At 43.7% G+C, this 17540-nt stretch overlaps 1 protein-coding gene across 3 annotated transcripts in view; it reads right to left on the bottom strand.

Annotated features, from left to right (window-relative positions):
• The window catches only part of GRIN2B (glutamate ionotropic receptor NMDA type subunit 2B), a 419821-nt gene extending 412065 nt beyond the window's left edge, over positions 1-7756 (bottom strand). For 2 of the 3 annotated variants that reach the window (XM_086714036.1, XM_086714038.1), the window contains exons 1-3: positions 7657-7756; positions 7080-7316; positions 5641-6068 (exon numbers count right to left, since the gene is read on the bottom strand). The gene's annotated coding sequence lies outside the window, so the exon portion shown is untranslated. Of the gene's footprint in view, positions 1-5640; positions 6069-6741; positions 6827-7079; positions 7317-7656 lie in introns of those variants that run through there. The other variant, XM_086714037.1, reaches the window with a different exon arrangement.
• Between the last annotated feature and the right edge of the window lie 9784 nt (positions 7757-17540).

The raw sequence follows: 17540 nt of genomic DNA, 5'->3' as shown, positions 1-17540 counted from the left end.
AAAGTTAGTTGCAATCCAGTGGCCTAACATGAAAATGGTATCATTTGCTCCAAAGGCAAGCCTAATAAACAGGGCTAGGATTCATTAACTGTAGAATCACTAAAGCAGAAATTAGAGCCTCTGGCCTTTCCTTTCAAGAAGTCCCTGACTTTATTCTCTGGCCTCATCGTTTGGAGTCTGAAATTCCTAATCAATGAACCAGCACATTCCTGTGTTGCTCTTCTCCCCAAGTTCAGGGACGCAAGGAGGAGCAGAAGGCTTAGGGCTTTTGTACCAATTTACCTCTCCATCTGCTCTCCATCCTCCTACAATGGCCATTCTCTCCTTCTCTTACATTTTATTTTTAAAAATAAAAACACAGTTTAAACGTCAACACCTCATTTTCCCAGGCTTCCTTCCTTCTAGATCTTACCTAAGTATATGATGATCTCTTTACACATGTCTCCCCCAGTCAATCATAAACTACTGAAAGGTACAAACCAGAGCTCATTTTTTCCTATAACACAGTTTTTGACAAATACTGGTTCTTAACAAATGTTTGTTGGATAACTGAGTAGAGCAAATGACATAAAAATAGATGCAGTTAAAAGAAGAGTGTGTGAAAGAAAAGAGACGAGGAGACATTAATAAGTAGATAAACACTATCTAGAGGAGAAGAACATAAAAAGAAAGAGAAGAATCAATTCTAAGAAGGGCCAGAATAAGAATACACAGAGAATGAAAGGGGAAGAAGCAAAAAGACGCACAAAAAAGACGGTGAAGAGTGACCGAAGAGGGGAGATGGGTGCACTTGGATACACGGATTGCTCCTGGATCTTTTCTTCTTTAAGAACAAAGCAGGAATTCTAAAAGTTCCAAGAAGAGAATATGTATGTGGAGCCGCCAGTGTTAACCATGATGTAGAATTAGGTTCAGGAATGAGACAGACCCCGGATGCATGGCCCGGGCAACTGTGGCATCACTGGAGAGTGTTAGGAGTGTGAAATCTCAGGCCCCACCCCAGACCTAGTGAATCAGAACGTATGCTTTAACAAGATCCCCAGGTGATTCCTATAAACAAAAATCTTTGAGACGCGCTGACATAGACATCTGACATCCACAGGTAACCCCAATGGTGTGGTGCACAAAGCATTGCCAGTAAGCAGCTACACAACCTTGAGCAAATCACTTCATGTCCCTGGATTTCCGTTTCTTCACCTGTGAAATGAGAAGGTCAGAGCAAATGCATTCTGAACAGTCGCAGAGCTCTGATCTTCTTGATCTCATCCAATAGCATAACTTCAAATCGTTCCTATACCCACCAGAACAAACAACAAACAGCATTATTTACTAATTAATATTTCACTTCCTCTCTCCACGCATTCACTTGGTATTTTTTCAAGTATCTGTTATGTGCCAGGCACTGTGCTAAGAACAAATGTGTTAAGAACAAACATCCCTCCCTGTCCTCAAGGAGCTCCCAAACTTGTCAGGGAAACAAAGCATCGAAACAAAATTGGGATAAAGCATGCTGATCATCATGAACGAGCACTGGCGATGCACAGAAGGCAGGGCAAACATTCTGCTTGGGGCAGTCACGGAGGATTTCAACAAAGGGCCAACATATGCACCACGTCCCTTCCCTGCCAGCCTCAGCTGCAAGCACTAAAAAGTGAAGGGACAAAAATAAGGTGGTTGGAGAGCGTCAAGGAACCGACCAAAGGCTCCTGAACACTCCTCTCTGGGTTCACAAAATGCCAAGACCACCGCACAAGAGATTTTGTGTAGTGGCCGCAGATAGTGCCATCCATAGCCACAGGTGCCTCCTAGAAACCCACCTCCTCTGACTTACGCCTTTTCCCTCATTCCGACTACATTTGGTTCTTCTAGCATCTGCGTCCCTCTGAAAGGCAGTATCAATTCAACCACTAATGTACTCTCCCTAGAGACTTCTGTGGTTTCAAAGAGGGGATGCACTTTAATAAATGTGAACAATTCATTAGACCCGCAACTCCTTTGATCTCTATGTATTTATAGAGACGACACTGGTATCTGACTGCACGCACAGTAGCAGAGACTGAAAATGTAATTTACTGAAAGGAGGAAATTTCTAGAATTCCTAAGGAGGCTGGAGAATGGCAGTGGTGAAAAGGAACCTCACTTGCCAGCTTATCCGCTCCTGACCCCCAGCAAGTTACATGAGATGAGTGGCTTTGCCAGTCCCAGCCTTCCTGATTAAGGAGAGAAGGCTGTCCCTCAGAACAACAGTTTGCCAACCTTTAGAACGGTGAGTTCCACCCTGGCTTCCTTGCTGGTCCTGACTTCTACAGGCTGATTTGTTGCTACGGTCTCTTCCCACACAACCTGTCCTCTCCCCTGCCTCCTAGATTTCCTACTCCATAAATATTCATTACATTTGCTTTCACTTGTTAGCAGTGGTGGACACATCACCTTCATCTTCATCTTGTTGACCGAGAAAATAGGGGGGAAACCCCTGCATCCTGGGTTCATCGTCTTCATGGAGGAGAAGGGAGAATGTTTTACAAGGCAATGATGATGTGGCCAAGGGCTGGATCAGCCCAGTCCGTTTTTTCTCCCTGTCCAGCACCACTCATCACCACCCCCCCCAACCAATTTCAGTCCATGTGTCCACCTCCCAGGCACCCATGCCCCTCCCCACACAAGGCTGGTGCATATACATGAAGGTCACACAAGATGGTGGAGGTTCTGAAGCCATCTTTCTGGAGGTGAAGCAGGAATACAAAATCAAGGTACCTGCTGTTCACTCCTTCACCAGAGGAAGTCGCTCTTCTCGCTCAGCCTTAAAAAGAAAGGCACTTGATGTGCAAAGTAGTGACTAGAGAAATTTTTTTCTTCCTCCTCCTTTCCCTTCATTTTACCCCCTTACTTAGTCTCTGCCTCTCTCTGCACCTACCCCTGCCATAAATTACACATATACGGTGGCAAAGAAAGACTCTTCAGATAGACAGGCTTCCTAGGAATGGAACAGAGAGTGGAAATTACACAATCCAGGGGCACACCCTGCTCCTCTCTTTGCATGTTAACAGGTATCTCTAGGCGGCCATATCACTCTGTGTTCACAGGTCCGTCATGCTTTGCTACACCTGAAACACAGAGATAGAAGGCAACCATGTTGTTCTGCTGCCCTTCAAATCACCAATCTAAACTCCTTAACCTTGCTTCCTTGGGAAGTCTTTATTTCCCATCAGGTTTTTTTTTTTCCCCCTTAATTGCACATCACAGAGGCTCCTCAACTGAAATTAAATTGGCTCTTCCTCCCACCAGCAGCCACATTTCCTCCCCATGGAACCCACACTGTAAGGGGGGTGGCAGAAGGAGAGATGACAAAATAGAACCTAGTCAGCTCTTTGTGCCATGAAGGAAAAAAAAAAAAAAAAAAAAGAGGACGGTGGCCTGGAGCAGCCCAGAGCCCCACGGAGTCACGGCCTCACCAAGACTGCTCATGAGGACGGGAAAAGCCTGCCTCATCAGGGTTCCAAATGGCTTTGGACATGGGGGAGGTACAGACCACCTGTGGTGATTCCACCTGGAATCCTCTGTAAGCCACTACCAGTTGGAATGTCTCCCCTTCTCTTTGTATCTTTCCTACCCTGGAGTCCTCCTCTTCCTCAGCACCCTCCCCTTTTAATCTCTTGTCCTTCGCCTAGTTTTAGGGCCAACCCATGATGGCCTAGAACCTGGCTTACTCCCATTAGCATTCTGGGAGAATGTGGCTGAGACTCTGTCAAAAGCTCTGCTGTCAACCTGGTCACCAACCAACATGACGAAGGACCTAGTCACTGTAGAGCCCTGTCGCAGGCACCGGGCACGCAAAAGGGGCATATGCCCCACGGACACCCACCTCGCCTTGTTCATCTGCACGTAGGAAATCATTGCACATGGAACTGCTTTTCCCACCCATACCTCTGTTCTATTTCGAAGTAAAATTAAGAATACATCCTCCCACTCGAAGGAGTAGAAGCAGATGGAGAACTAGCCCGGGTGTCTATAAGGTGAGCACACACCCGATAACCTCAGCTGTTTGTAGATATGGTGAGAACGGGGCTCAAAGTGGGATCCCACTCTCTCATTCTGATGACACCATGGTTACAGATCGCCGCTTAACGGATAAAAGCTCAAAAGAATGAAACCTGGAGGAGAGGAGTAGCGAATGTGGATTATGTCCATCCTTTCTGGACAATGAAGAAATATCTTCTGGTGTGATGTCGAGTGACAAGGATCTTCTGCTACTTCCCCCACATCCCTTTGGTATTCTGGACCGTTTCAAAGTACAGTTATTAAAAATGCCAGAATAAAAAAAAAAAAAAAGATTTGGGGGTAAAATGCTTTCAGGAAGACCAGTGATGTAATGATTCTGCTACATTATTTTGTAGATCTTTATCTCAACCTGATTTCTGCATCTGGGCACTTCCCGAGTTTGGGGGTGTACCGTCAGTGGACCAACGAGGAGAGCACCAGTCACCAGCTCACCATCATGGCCCTCCAGCCTGTGGATGATCTGCTTTCCTCAGGAGTTGTCTTGGATTGCATGAGCGACTAGCTGAAGAGTCATTAGCTAAGTCTTTTCTGTTTCTCCTGCTATTTCTCCTTTCAAGCCCCTAAAAATACTGCCTCGCCACCTTCCATATGCCGTAAAAATTGATCAGAGGGGGGGGAAATAAAGTATGAATTCTCTTTTGAAGGTACAAGACTAACACATGCAAACGGCACATCTCTTTGTTTAACACAAAGACTCACGTGTCGAATTCTGCACCCCTTCCACATGCACAGCATTTCAGAAGTCTGCAAGATAGCCATTTTGCAAGAGTGTGGAAGTAACAGTTTGCTTGGAGGATGTGTGGGTATAAATAGATGTGTAGACAGAAGGAGAATTTTACAGCTCAAAAATAATAGCACATGAAAAGATATAAATTAAAAGGAGACTATTGACAGAATTCCTTCTTTCCAAGCTTAAGATTTCAGTCCTTTTAACCTGCAGCATCCTTCAATTCCAGGTGTTCTTAGACCAGCCGGATTCCCCACCTAGACCTGTCCCTCTGCAGTAGGCCTCCCGGGATCTCTGGGCCCGGTGTCCATGCTTTAGACAGCAAGTGGACTTCAGGGCAACAGCCACAGTAATCTCAATCATCATTTTCATTTTTTAAAAGGCATTAAAAAAAAAAAAAAAACAACCCTAGGAAGGTAGGGACAGGAGACAGAGAGGCATGGAAGTGTCAAGGGGGAAAAGCTAGCCTGAAAAAAAAAATTTTTTTTCTAGATTCCCATAAAAATCAGAGCTTTAGCCCTGGGTGAATAAAATGCTATTTAACTCAAAAATCACATAGGTCTCCCATGCATGTCTACACACATCAACCTTTATGCCATCCAACATCTTCCGTCCTTACATACATCCACCCCCAATGCCTCCTAAAAATCCAAAACCTGTTTGATGAGGAAGGAAAAGGAATAACATGGGAGATTTCCCCCTTTGTAATAAGCCCTTTTTTTCCCCCAAACCAGCATTATTTTATTATCTTGTCACGGTTTCTTCCAAAAATTCCACTTGAGGGATTTGAAGAGAGAGATAAACAAGGAATCCCTACCCCAGGTGAGACGAAAATAAAATAGAATTTGCCCTACCTTGGTTTGTAGAAGACAAACCTCTAGACGGACAGATTAAGGGAGTGAGCATGTTGGGAATGTCCAGTCTCCTCTTCTCGCTGGCATATCCATATAAGAAAGACGAAGGATAAATGAAAGGAAGATAATTTAAAATCCAATTTTGCGTGAATTTTGTTTTAATCTTGTGTCTTGAAGAGATGCAAATTCAAAGAAAAAAGACTGAATTCAGAGGTAATTCAGGATATGGAGAGCAGCTCACAATGCAGAATCCAGAGTAATTATTCCATTTGCATGTGAGGTTAGTGGCTGGGCTATTTTTTTAATGCTTCTTCTGGCAATTACGGTTTTTGATTTTTGGAGCTTTAGTGGAGGAGGCTCTGTGTAGAGAAGCTGGGGGCCGGCTCTGTCCCTCCGTGGAGCATGGTCATTCCCAAAGCGTCCCCTTCCTAAGGGGGAAAAAGAGGCGGTCAGGGTTTGATTCGAGTGTCCCCGGAGGGTGAGAAAAATGCATCCCGAAAAAGATATCAATTCGTTTGAAGGAAAAGGGGGAGGAAACCCCGCATTTCCCACAGAGTGCACACGAGAGGAATTGAAAACAGCTGGCACCGGTCTATAAATAATTCAGAAAAGGTCTGGCTATACCATTCCTGGGACAGGCATGGATGAGAGGTGGGAAAGCCAACCTGAATGGAAGAGGAAAGAGGGAGGGAGGGAGCAAAGGAGGGAAGTGGTAAGGAAGGAGGAAGGGAGGGAGAAGCGGCACCACAGAGCAACACACACTCACACTCACACGCAGAAACACAATCCCCACTTAACTCGCCAGCAAGTGCGGCCCCCAGCCCCATCTGCAGTGCTGCTGACATGTCTGTCTCGCTCTCCCCATCGCCTCCAGCAGCAGCGCCTCCTCCCACCCCGGGATTGTGCTGAATGGGTTCTGATTGTGCACTGGGTGCACACTGGGCATTTCTTGGAAGGGGCACACTGACACGCGCGCACACACACACACGCCCCCGACGCGCACGCGCCCCCGCGCGCGCACTCACACTCACCCCCGCGCACACTCACCCCCGCGCACACTCACGCCGCCGCCGCGCTGATGTGCAGCGCACGGGGCTTCACCTGCAACGTGTCGATTGGACGGATGGTCGCGGCGCGTGGCTCCGGCCCGGGGCACCGATGCCCAACCTCTCTGCTCGGTAAGGGGATTAACCCTCCCCAAAGACCAGAGAAAGCCCTACCCCTTCACCCTAAAAAAAAAAAAAAAAAAAAAAAAAAAATCTTTTTTTTTTTTTTTTTAAAAAAACACGTCCAAATTAGCAAGTGCCAGGTTCTGCTGGATTTAAGAGCTTCACCTAACACCAGGTTAGTTAACGGTTCACCGCTTCGACCCTTTATCTTCCTGACACCCCCAAACCCCAACACGGAGACATGAGACTCCAAAGCGAATATTTACGTACCGACTCGGAGCGCCTCAGCGATTGCAGAATCTCCGGAGAGGGGTGGCGGGGGGCAGGGGATTGAGGGTTTTCCTTCCCTGCAAAGCAGGATTGATAATCCGTGTCGGGGGTTTTGAAGTTCACGACTCTTCTTGGCCAAGCAAAAGAAAATGCATTCGGACGCCAGCACTTCTGGATTGTGGTCATCAAAAATCACCCTGACGAACACTTTCGATAGGAGCAAAGCCCCAAGATTTCCTAGAGGTGAAGAAGCCGAAGGAAGTGGTTTTTGAAAAGGGGTGGGGGGACCTTCCTTTCTCAAAAAAAAAAAAAAGGGGGGGGGTGGAGAGGCAGGAGCCCAGATTCCAGTTGGTGATGATCGGAGCCGGGGGAGGGGAAGCGGGCGGGGGCAGGCTGTGCAAGTCAACCGCGCGGCAGCGGGAGAGGAAGGGGAGGAGGGGGAGGAGGGGGAGAGTAAGAAAAATGGGTATTAATCACCGGGGACGGGGGCTGGGCGGGAGAGCACAGGTTGCCTGGTCTGGATTTGGGTCTCACACCCAAAAACGTGCCCCCCGCCCCCCCGCCCATACACACCTACCTCACACACACTGGCTCTGGTTGGGGGAGAAACCCACGAAGCCAGGGAAGATGTTTCTGCTCCCAGGCTGTGTGTGTGCGCCCGCGTGTCCTCTTTCTCCACGCCCCCCACCCCACCCCACCCCCAAACCCCTGCACCCCCTCACTCCTATTGCTAAGACTCCGGCGGAGGCAGCCTTCCACGTCACGTGCTGGGGGAAGTGGGGTAGGTAGGGGGAAAAGGCTTAACCCGAGTCCGTGGCGCCTCCTGCCGGCCGCAGTGGGGCACAGCAATGAGAAAGGGCTGCTAAGGGGTGTGGGGAGCGAGACAGTGCCCCCGGTGGGCGGCCGCACTCGGCTGCAAAAAGCGTCTCAAAGGCGGAGCTGCAGTTTGAAATTTAAGACCCTTGCTCTCTTTTCCACAAATCAGCCTTGGCTTCCTACGGGCAGGCCGTGTGCAGGACGCAGTTTAAAGCCGGGTTCTTGCCTTCAAGGAGCTTAAGATCTATTTTGAGCACACGAGGCTGACGGGAAAACAATGGGAAACAAAGAAAGGCAAATGTAATAAATTAAGGTCTAAATTGTGTAGTACAGACTGTATGTGTGCTTTGCTGACTTCTAGCAAAGGTTCAAGGTGTTTGGCATTTTTTTTAAATTAAAATAGACCCTGCTATTTAAAGACATTGAGATGATGATGGGATAGGGGAATGATCCTTAAATTAAACTAGATAGCATGGCATTTACAAACCCACCCTCTTGTAAAAGGTAAACATCCATTCGTTTCTCTCCCTCTTAAACTGCTTCCTGTTTTAATAGCATTCCTCACTACCTGTAGTATTGTTTATTTTTAATATTAATATCATCGTGTATGCATCATTTTTATCCTGATCCGTTGTCTCTTCAGAGATCCAGAATATTATAGGGATGGAACGTTTTCATACTGGTTATATCATGAGCTTCTCACCAACGTTCCTGAGAAGCAGCCATATAAAACACACAGGCAATAATCCTGTGTAAAGTGGCAACACCTGGTCATTTGGAGCTTTGATCTGTGAGGAGTCCATCAGATCTGTCCCGCGGCCCTATAGACCAGGAGGTAGTCATAATATATCTGAACTAATTCATGGTTCCTAGTTTCTGTTAGGCTTCCTTCATTGTTGCATCTGAGATTTTCTAAGGCACTCACAAACACATAAGTATTATATGAAAACACAAATACTGAAATTATTCTCTCTCAGTAATGGTATTGCTGCTCTTCTAAGACAGGGTAGGGTTGATCTTCCAACTCTTTGGAGAACTACAGAACCACTCCAGAGGTGCTGTGCCCCTTGAGACACAACAGCCACCCCAAGCCCCTCTATGTGCAGGTGTCTAGGTGTTAGAACATCGATTCCAGGGCCCCATAGATTCCAGAGAGCAAGGGCCCCATGGGAGTCTCCTGAAACCCTTCTTGAGTCTCCCAGGAATGCCAGTACCTTCAGAATAATATCCAAACTCATTCAAGGGTTGACCTTTAACCTTGTTAAAAAAAAAAAAATCTCAGAGCCCACCTTCCCCTTCCTACCCCAAACCCCTTCCACCAAAACTGGGTCATTCTTTTCTATTTTCTTTTCTTCCCTTTCTGGACCCAGTAATTCCATTCCAGTCTGTTCACTTTTGCAAGTACAGAGGGAAGGATGAACTCTCTGAGCCCCCTCTCCCTAATTAAGTCCACCCTCTCCTTTAGTTTCTAGCTCAAGTCCCACCTCATCTGAGGATATTTTCAGTCGACCAAGCATTCCTAAATTGATTTCTGTAACAACTGCAGGACTTTTAAAATGAAGTGTGACACCTTACCACCATTCCCCTGCCTCCCACCGCCTGCATTGGGAAATGTGTAGAGGAATTTGTATGGTACTGGCGCGTATGATGCACCCACTGGAGATACTACACACACCAAAAGGGTCGTCTGGTCCTGCGTCCTGAAGAACTGGCCCAAAAGGAAAATAATACTTCCATAAGCTATTTATGTTGAACCATATGAAACTACTGATAATCAGTCATATGAAACTGCCAGCCATATGAAATAACCATTATTGACCTCTAATAAAAAGGCCATTTCACAAAGCTAAACTTAAAATTGTATACTTATGTAAATCTCCTGCCCTTTCCAATTACTTAACTACTTAAGGAGATAGACCGGCATAAATGTTATCCATGTGTTTCCAGCACCTGACTGTTGGTTAGCAACCTCAGGAGTTCACCTGGTGAAATTCTAAGTTGGTTCCTAGACACAGAGAGCAAGGAAAGACTGAAGAAAGAGACAGACTACTCCAGATAGGTCTTAATAAGCAAGACAACTTACCTACCTCGTCTTGGGCAGCCACAAGATGAGTGGATCTCAACAGCTGCCCACCAGAATCTTAAGAGTCTATATAGAGGCCATAATGGGGTTCAGTCATGTACGCAGTTCAGCTGGTCTCAACCCATTACTCTCTAAGCTGTATCCTTGAAGTGGCTCCTAGCGCGAGAACCAGTGGGTAGAATGTACATTCCAAGGACAGGGAAGGGGGGTGAGGAGTTTCCAATTGCTCAGTCCAGCTTGTGGGTCAACTGGCAGTCACATCCTCTCAATGACCTCCTCTAACAGTGGCACAATCCCAGACATGAGGCCTCAGTAATTTTTTTTTTTTTTAATGACTATTAGAAACCACTTTCCCAAGTAGTTTTGCTAACTCTGGAAGAGCTAATTCTAGGAACCATGCAGCTTTTGAGTGGAAGGCGGCATCTCTTCACCATGGTGTTCTTTGCCTATTGTCCATTCAATGGAAGACCTCTCTCCTTATTTCCTAGACTCCCTGTCACTTCCCTGCACTTCTCATGAACAACCTTCGCCTCCAAGGACCACAAGCCTTGCAATAAAACTGTTTTCAAGAATCACCCAGATTCATAAATTTGGAACACCTTTTCTCAACATTGCAAATATGTATTTCCTAACTCCTAGTCAGGAAGCACAAAAAGCAATATTCTAAAAAGACAAGATGTTGAATTATATTTCACAGCATAGTTTATTGAAGTAAAAGCTCTTGCCTGAGGCCGCTCATGACACTGATGCGGGTATTCTGCCAGCTCTCTTAACCAGAGAGGATCCTAGGGTGCCTGGGTGGCTCAGTTGGTTAAGCGTCTGACTCTGGATTTTGGCTCAGGTCATGATCTCACGGTTCATGAGTTCGAGCCCCACATTGAGCTGTGCTGACAACAAGGATCCTGCTTGGGATTCTCTCTCTCCCAATCTCTCTCTGCTCCTACCCCACTCATGCACTCGTGCTCGCTCTCTCTCTTTCTCTCTCTCAAAATAAATAAACAATAGAGAGGACCCCAAGAGATGCAAACACTCTTGTCCATGGCCTCATCAGCAGATGCAAAACCCATGCTTTGCTCAGCCAAAAACAAAAAAAACAAGTGGGTGGAGTATATTAATCTCACAAAATCTGTCATATCAAGCCCTGGTACCACAGGGTAGGGCCTGAAGTTTACAAGTTGGGGTTCCTCTTTAAGGAAAAGAGTAGAAATTTTGAAAGTGAATATTTACTTAAAATGAGAAAATAAATCACAAATAAAAAATTATTTGATACTTATTAATGCTGCAAAATATTTTTAATTAAATAGCAATTGTAGGGGCACCACCCACTGACTGGGTGGCTCAATCAGTTGAGCTTCCAACTCTTGATTACAGCTTAGGTCATAATCTCAGCGTTCGTGGGATCAAGTCCCACACCAGGCTCAGCACTAACAGCATGGAGGCTGGTTGGGATTCTCACTCTCTCCCTCTCTCTCTGCCCCTCCTTCACTCATTCTCTCTCAAAATAAATACATAAACACTTTAAAATAAATAAATAATTGTATTAGTTATTGCCTGCCTGTTCTATAATACTTATTTTTCTATATTTTTTGACTTCATACTCTTCATATTATGATTTATAATATCATTTCTATGGAAATAACAGAAAGAATCCAGTCTATCCTGTACCGTGGTTGCTCAAAAATTGTTATTCATTTACTAATCACTTAGACAAATTTCTTATTGGTTGTAGTGCAATGTATGTTTTTAGAATTGCTGTCAAATTAGGGAAAACCTTCATCAAATTTCTTTATTTCTTTTATGTATAAGTTGTAAGGTTTCAAGAATTTCAAGTTTTCTTGAACAGTGATTAATACTAAATATTCCTTGAGTTGATGACACTCATTAACCAGTTTGCAATATATTAAAAGTTTTGCATTATCTTCATCAATGTTAGTATTTTGTCTCAAACCTGCTAGGAATTTAAATCTTTTTCCAGTGTATTCATTTGGTTCACTCCTCTTCTATAACTGGATTACCAAACAATTCAGTTTGATAACAATTGATAACAATTAATAACAATTCAGTTATTATTCAAAATTTCTCTTTTCTTCTTAAAGAATTACAGTTTTGGTATGACTTGAAAAAAAAATGTTGCAATTTGCTTCTTAATGTCATGTTGATTTCTATTGATGTCAATGCTAATTGTCTTTTTTATTTTACATGCATTAATTGTTATGTGACTTTTCTTAGTTTTCCAATAAATAAGTGTATATAATAAAAGAAAGAACTCCTCAAATATGTTCCAAACAGCAGTCTATAATTTCTCACTCGTTTTATTAAAATGTCCCCAAATGTCTTTCCAAACTGCAGATAAAGTGGCATCATCAAGCTTTATCAACTCTTTGAAGAAGTGTTTTAAATGTTTGAAGAAACATCTTTAAATCTATGCTCAGGTTTCCCTTCCCAGCCTAGGAAAAATTTTAGAAGCTTAATGTTGATGTCCTCATGGTACAAAGCTTGAACAGCTTTCTAATGGGAAGCATTACACTTGGATTCTTTAAAGAAGATTCTAAGTTGTCAAATATTCTATTTGTGAGACAAATCTGAAAGGGAAAAAAATCGCTACAAAATACAAAAGTGGGCTACAATTCCAGGGAGGGTGGAGGCAGCTTTTTCTCCAACTAGAATAAGGGGATGAACCACTGAGCACACGACCTGTGAGACCTTCCATGTCACAGTGCTGGGGGAGGGGGCACAAGGAATCTTCCTGGAAGCTATTCCTTCATTGAGAAAGCTGGCAGTAAGTTACCTCTATCGGGAACTGATTGCAAGCCGCATAAATATATCTCACTAAACCCAAGTTACATCATTCCCAACACCAACCTTCCCCTCTTCATCTCAAAAATGCTCGCCACCACTCCAACGACACCCAGTGCGAGGGGAAATCAGACGGAGAAAGTTGGAGTGGAAAGAGACAGCAGTCTTAAATGACTGCAATTAAAATATGCTACTTTTGCAGATTTTACTAAAACATTTGGACACATTATTAGGGCCTCTACCACAGCCTTAGAAGAAAGGGCCCCAAGTGAGGGGCTAGGAATCTGAAGCTGCATTAGCTTCAAAGTCAGTCTGCCTCTGCTCGTTACCTAATGTAAAACAGGATTCCTGGTTTCTAGAGAAAATATTCGAATTTTATCTTTGAAAAAATAATTTGTTAAAGGCTCAGTTGACAACATGCATATTAATGCCTTCCGCTGAATCCAATCCATCTTCTTTTGCTTGCGATTCCTGGAGTGTACAGGAAACACAGAGCATTCAATTTTAATAACTCTTACAAGCATACTAAGATCCTGATTCTACCATCATTACTCTTGTAAAAGAATCTCTATTTTGTTCTTATCATAATGATATTAATTATTCAACCCGGGCACTCTGCTTTCAAAGGGATAGTTAAACAACCTTCATCCCCTCCCCCTTGTCTGAAGTCCTGCCTGGCCTCCAACAATTGAAAAAGTCTTCAACATCCACTGCGTTTTCACTGAGCCTGTTGTGTTCCTCGTAACAGTACACTTCTACACATTCACATCAGATACTCAGGGCAACGTTTCTTTAATACTTCTCTAAATGGTCCCTTTTCTTTTCTAAAATACACAATGGGGGCAGAAGGAAGGAGAGAAAGAGGAGAGGAATAAATAAGACTTTCAGGGAGAAGAATCATTGAATCCAGAAAGTAGATATAAGTTGTGATATGATAGTAAGTTCTCTGTTAAAAGAGAGAGAGAGAGAGAGAGAGAGATGATAGTTTTTTTTTTTTAAAGAAATCCTTTAGAATCTTGATTTTTTAAAGTTTATTTATTTTAAGAGAGAGACAGCAGGGGAGGGAGAGAGAGAGAGAGGGAATCCCAAGCAGGCCCTGCACTGAGCATGATGCCAGGCTCGATCCCACAAACTGTGAGATCATGACCTGCGCTGAAAATCAGGAGTCGCACACTTAACCGACTGAGCCACCCAGGCACCCCTGGAATCTTGATTTTATCTACCTGAATCGGTTTTGTTTTACTTTTCTTTTTTTCCACCTAAATATTTGGGGGAGGGGGAATGGTCTCTATTTTCACCGTTATGATGTAGAGAAGATGCTCCCTTGGTGTTTCGCTATCAGATTGATCAAGCTCTTGAGAAATGTGTCCTAATTTCTTTTACGACAGACAATATGGATGAGAGATTCTGTCTCTATCTGAAGGCATTCTGAACCATCTTACCAGAGGCAGTCAGATAATGATGCAAATGGTAAAACAAAATGGAGATAAATTTTGTAGCCCTCCTCTCACAAGGTCCCTCCTTTCTCATCACATCATGCCTTTTCTCCGAAGGTTTGTAAGGTGTTTTCTTTGTGAGCCACGTATCCATTCCCCCAATATCGTTTTTCCATTTTAGAATCTGCCTCCTTTTTTGGGCCCTTTATTCCTGGAGTCATCACCCTCCAGGCACACACTACCCCTTCCTCATGCCCACTTCACAGTCCTTTTATCCTCCAGAGTAGCTTTTATTGATAGTGACTTCTGCCCACTTCGCACTGTCCCTCTGCCCCCATCCCCTGTCACCCTTCACATTGGCAGCCAAGAGACCTTATGTAGAGACCAGTGAAAGGAAATAAGGACAAAGCACAGGGATCTCCTGCCTTAAATAAGGGAAAGAAGACCCAGTAGGAGACCTGGGCAGGCTGTTGACGATCACATGCAGAGACACTGGTCCCACAAAATAAATGTGAAATTGTGTGAATTAAGCTGGATCTCGTTAAGCTGGATCTCCCTGGAGAGCATGCAAGTGTGCACGCACATGCACACACACACACACACACACACGCGCACACACACACACACCCTAGCATGTTGACGGAATTCTGAGGTGCCAATATGAGGCAAGGAGTGGTTATTCCTCAGTTGTTCCAAATCCACACGATCACCCTGAGAAGCACGTAACGTAAGCTCCACCAGGGCAGGGGTCTGGCCCATTTGTTCACTGCAGCACTCCCAATACCCAGCGTGGTGCCTGAATGAATAAATGTATGAATAACTTCTAAGAGGACCCTAAGAATGAGGTCAGTAAGTACTCAAAGAAGGACTTTCTCTACCTCTGTCAGAGCTGCATTACAGTGACCCTGCTTGAATGCTCCCCACGCTCCCCACCGCTGGGGTTTAGTTCAAACTCCCCTTTGACACTCTGGTTCCTTCACAGTCCAATCCCAAACTCCCTCTCCTCTGTATCTCCTCATAACATGCACTCATTTCTTATTTTTTATTTTTTGTTTCTCTAAGTTTATTTACAGGGGCGGGGGGCAGAGAGAGAGGGAGAGAGAGAATCCCAAATGGGCTCTGTGCTAGTAGCGGGGCTCGATCCCCTGCACTATGTGATCATGAACTAAGCCGAAATCAAGGGTCAGATGCTCAACCGACTGAGCCACCCAGGAGCCCCTTCATGTTGTTTGCAAACTGAGATGTATTTTCTGTTTAAATTTAGATTTGAGTTTTATCAAAGTGATGTAAGCAAAGTTTAAAATAATCGGGTTGTCCAACAGCAGTCCTCAGACCTCCCACCGCCACCTCCCTAAAGGCCACCACATTCAGCTTTTTTTGTTCCAACTTCTGGCACTCACCCTCAGTTAAGATACTCTTAACTGTCTGTTGACATCCTACTATGGAAGCTCAGAGTGTGTGTCTCTTTCACAAATAAAAACAAAAACTAAGGTACCACATAGCACACACCACATAATGTACTTCATCGGTGCACATTTCCTACTCTCATATCCTCTAATCGGTATATATCATAATTATACTTAAATCAATATTCAGAGTTTACAGTTGCCCCATAAATGTCCCTTATTAGGTTTAGTTATCCTTTCTCTTAAGTCTCCTTTAGTTTAGAACGGTTTCTCCATCTTATTTTGTCTTTCATGACACTGACATTTTTGGAGAAATTGGGCCAGTTATCTTATAGAATACTTCATAATCTGGAATTGTCTGATTCTATTCCTCATGAATAGATTAAGGATAAACATTTCTGACAAGGTGCTTTTGCACTAAATTATCAGGAGGTACATAATGCCAGTGTGTCCCATTATTGACTAGGGCAAATGTGATCATTGATTTGGGGGTATCTCAATTGTAAAGGTGTATTTTCTTCTTTGTAATTAATAACTTAAGACTGCAAGGACTAAAAGGACCTAAAAGCTATGACTTCCCAGTAACTATGAGCACACTAGGCACCCAAATCCAGGTTTCTAAATACCATTCTCCAGTAAAAGAAACCAAGAAATACAAGGTGGTCCCAGAACATTTTGTTTGGCCTGAAAGCAGGGAAGTGGTTCTAAAACTAATGGGAACATGTCAAAAGGACATAAGATCCAGCTGAAAGGATTTCTCGCTGGCAGAATTCGGGACTATTTTAGCTCGAAAAAGAGTAACGACCATATTGATTATGAGACCTTGAATAAAAAAGACCCCATTAGTCCATAGGGACACTCAAAGGAAATGGTGGGGGGCACAGGGAATAAAAGCTCTTCTTTACAAATATCATAGCTAATAAATGCTGAAGGAGTAACAGAATTAGAGGCTCACCATTTTACAACCTCCAGTGTAACAACCAATCATCAGTGAGAACTGATAAATGCTTTTTTGATGATGATTTTTGGCAAGCCACAATTACACAATGTGCTTATTCTTAACCTATAAAGATTATTATGCCCTTTTTTAAAACTTCAAAATGTATACTCTCACATCTTCCAAATACCTCTTCCTCTTCATCCATGTTTACTCATACATTTCATAAACCCTTCCAAATTTCCTTCTCTGCAAAATTTTTTCTTTTATCCATTGGTGGATTGCTGTGAGCACTGATTCATATATAATTTAGTGACTCCATAGAGAAAAATCGTTTAGCCTCTATTTAGGAGCAATATCTGAATTTCTTCTTTTTTGAATAAAAACACTTCACAAATCTCTTTTTACAAAATGGTAAAGCGTATCTCAAAGCTAGTTAGGTAGTGTACTCCAAATTTTAAAATACTGATTCAAAAAAACATTAACCAAACACTGTCTATGTGTAAAGCAGAGTGCTAAGTCCTGTTGGAAAAATAGAATAAGTAAAACACATCTCCGCCTTCTAGAAGTTTAGTCTAAAGAAAGGAAAAGAGTATTTATGTAATGAAACAATAAATGCAGAACTATTTAACTCCAATAATAGAGATAGAAGTAAGACACTGAGACCCCAGAAGTAAGATCCATTCTTTCCAATAGAATGTGGAAGATTGCTTTAGTGGCCCCAATTCTTCATCTCTTCCTATAACCACACCTTTGCCATGTAACTCTGCAGTCCCCTCCCACAATGAGAGGGCCATCCTTGCCTACACCTTGACTTTGAGTTTTGCAGTGTGACTTTCTTTAGCCAACAGAATGAGGCAAAATTGATGGTGTGTCAGTTCCATGAGTAGGTCTCAAGAAGCCTGCGTATTTCTGCTTGAGCTCTCAAACCTCTGCCGTTGCAGAAGAGCATGAGAAGAGCATGTCTAGGCTAACATGTTTGTCTTA

Source organism: Puma concolor, chromosome B4, assembly GCF_028749965.1.
Source record: "Puma concolor isolate L17-30 chromosome B4, mPumCon1.1.hap2, whole genome shotgun sequence".
Taxonomy (NCBI): domain Eukaryota; kingdom Metazoa; phylum Chordata; class Mammalia; order Carnivora; family Felidae; genus Puma; species Puma concolor.
This window is presented reverse-complemented; position numbering and strand designations above follow the sequence as displayed.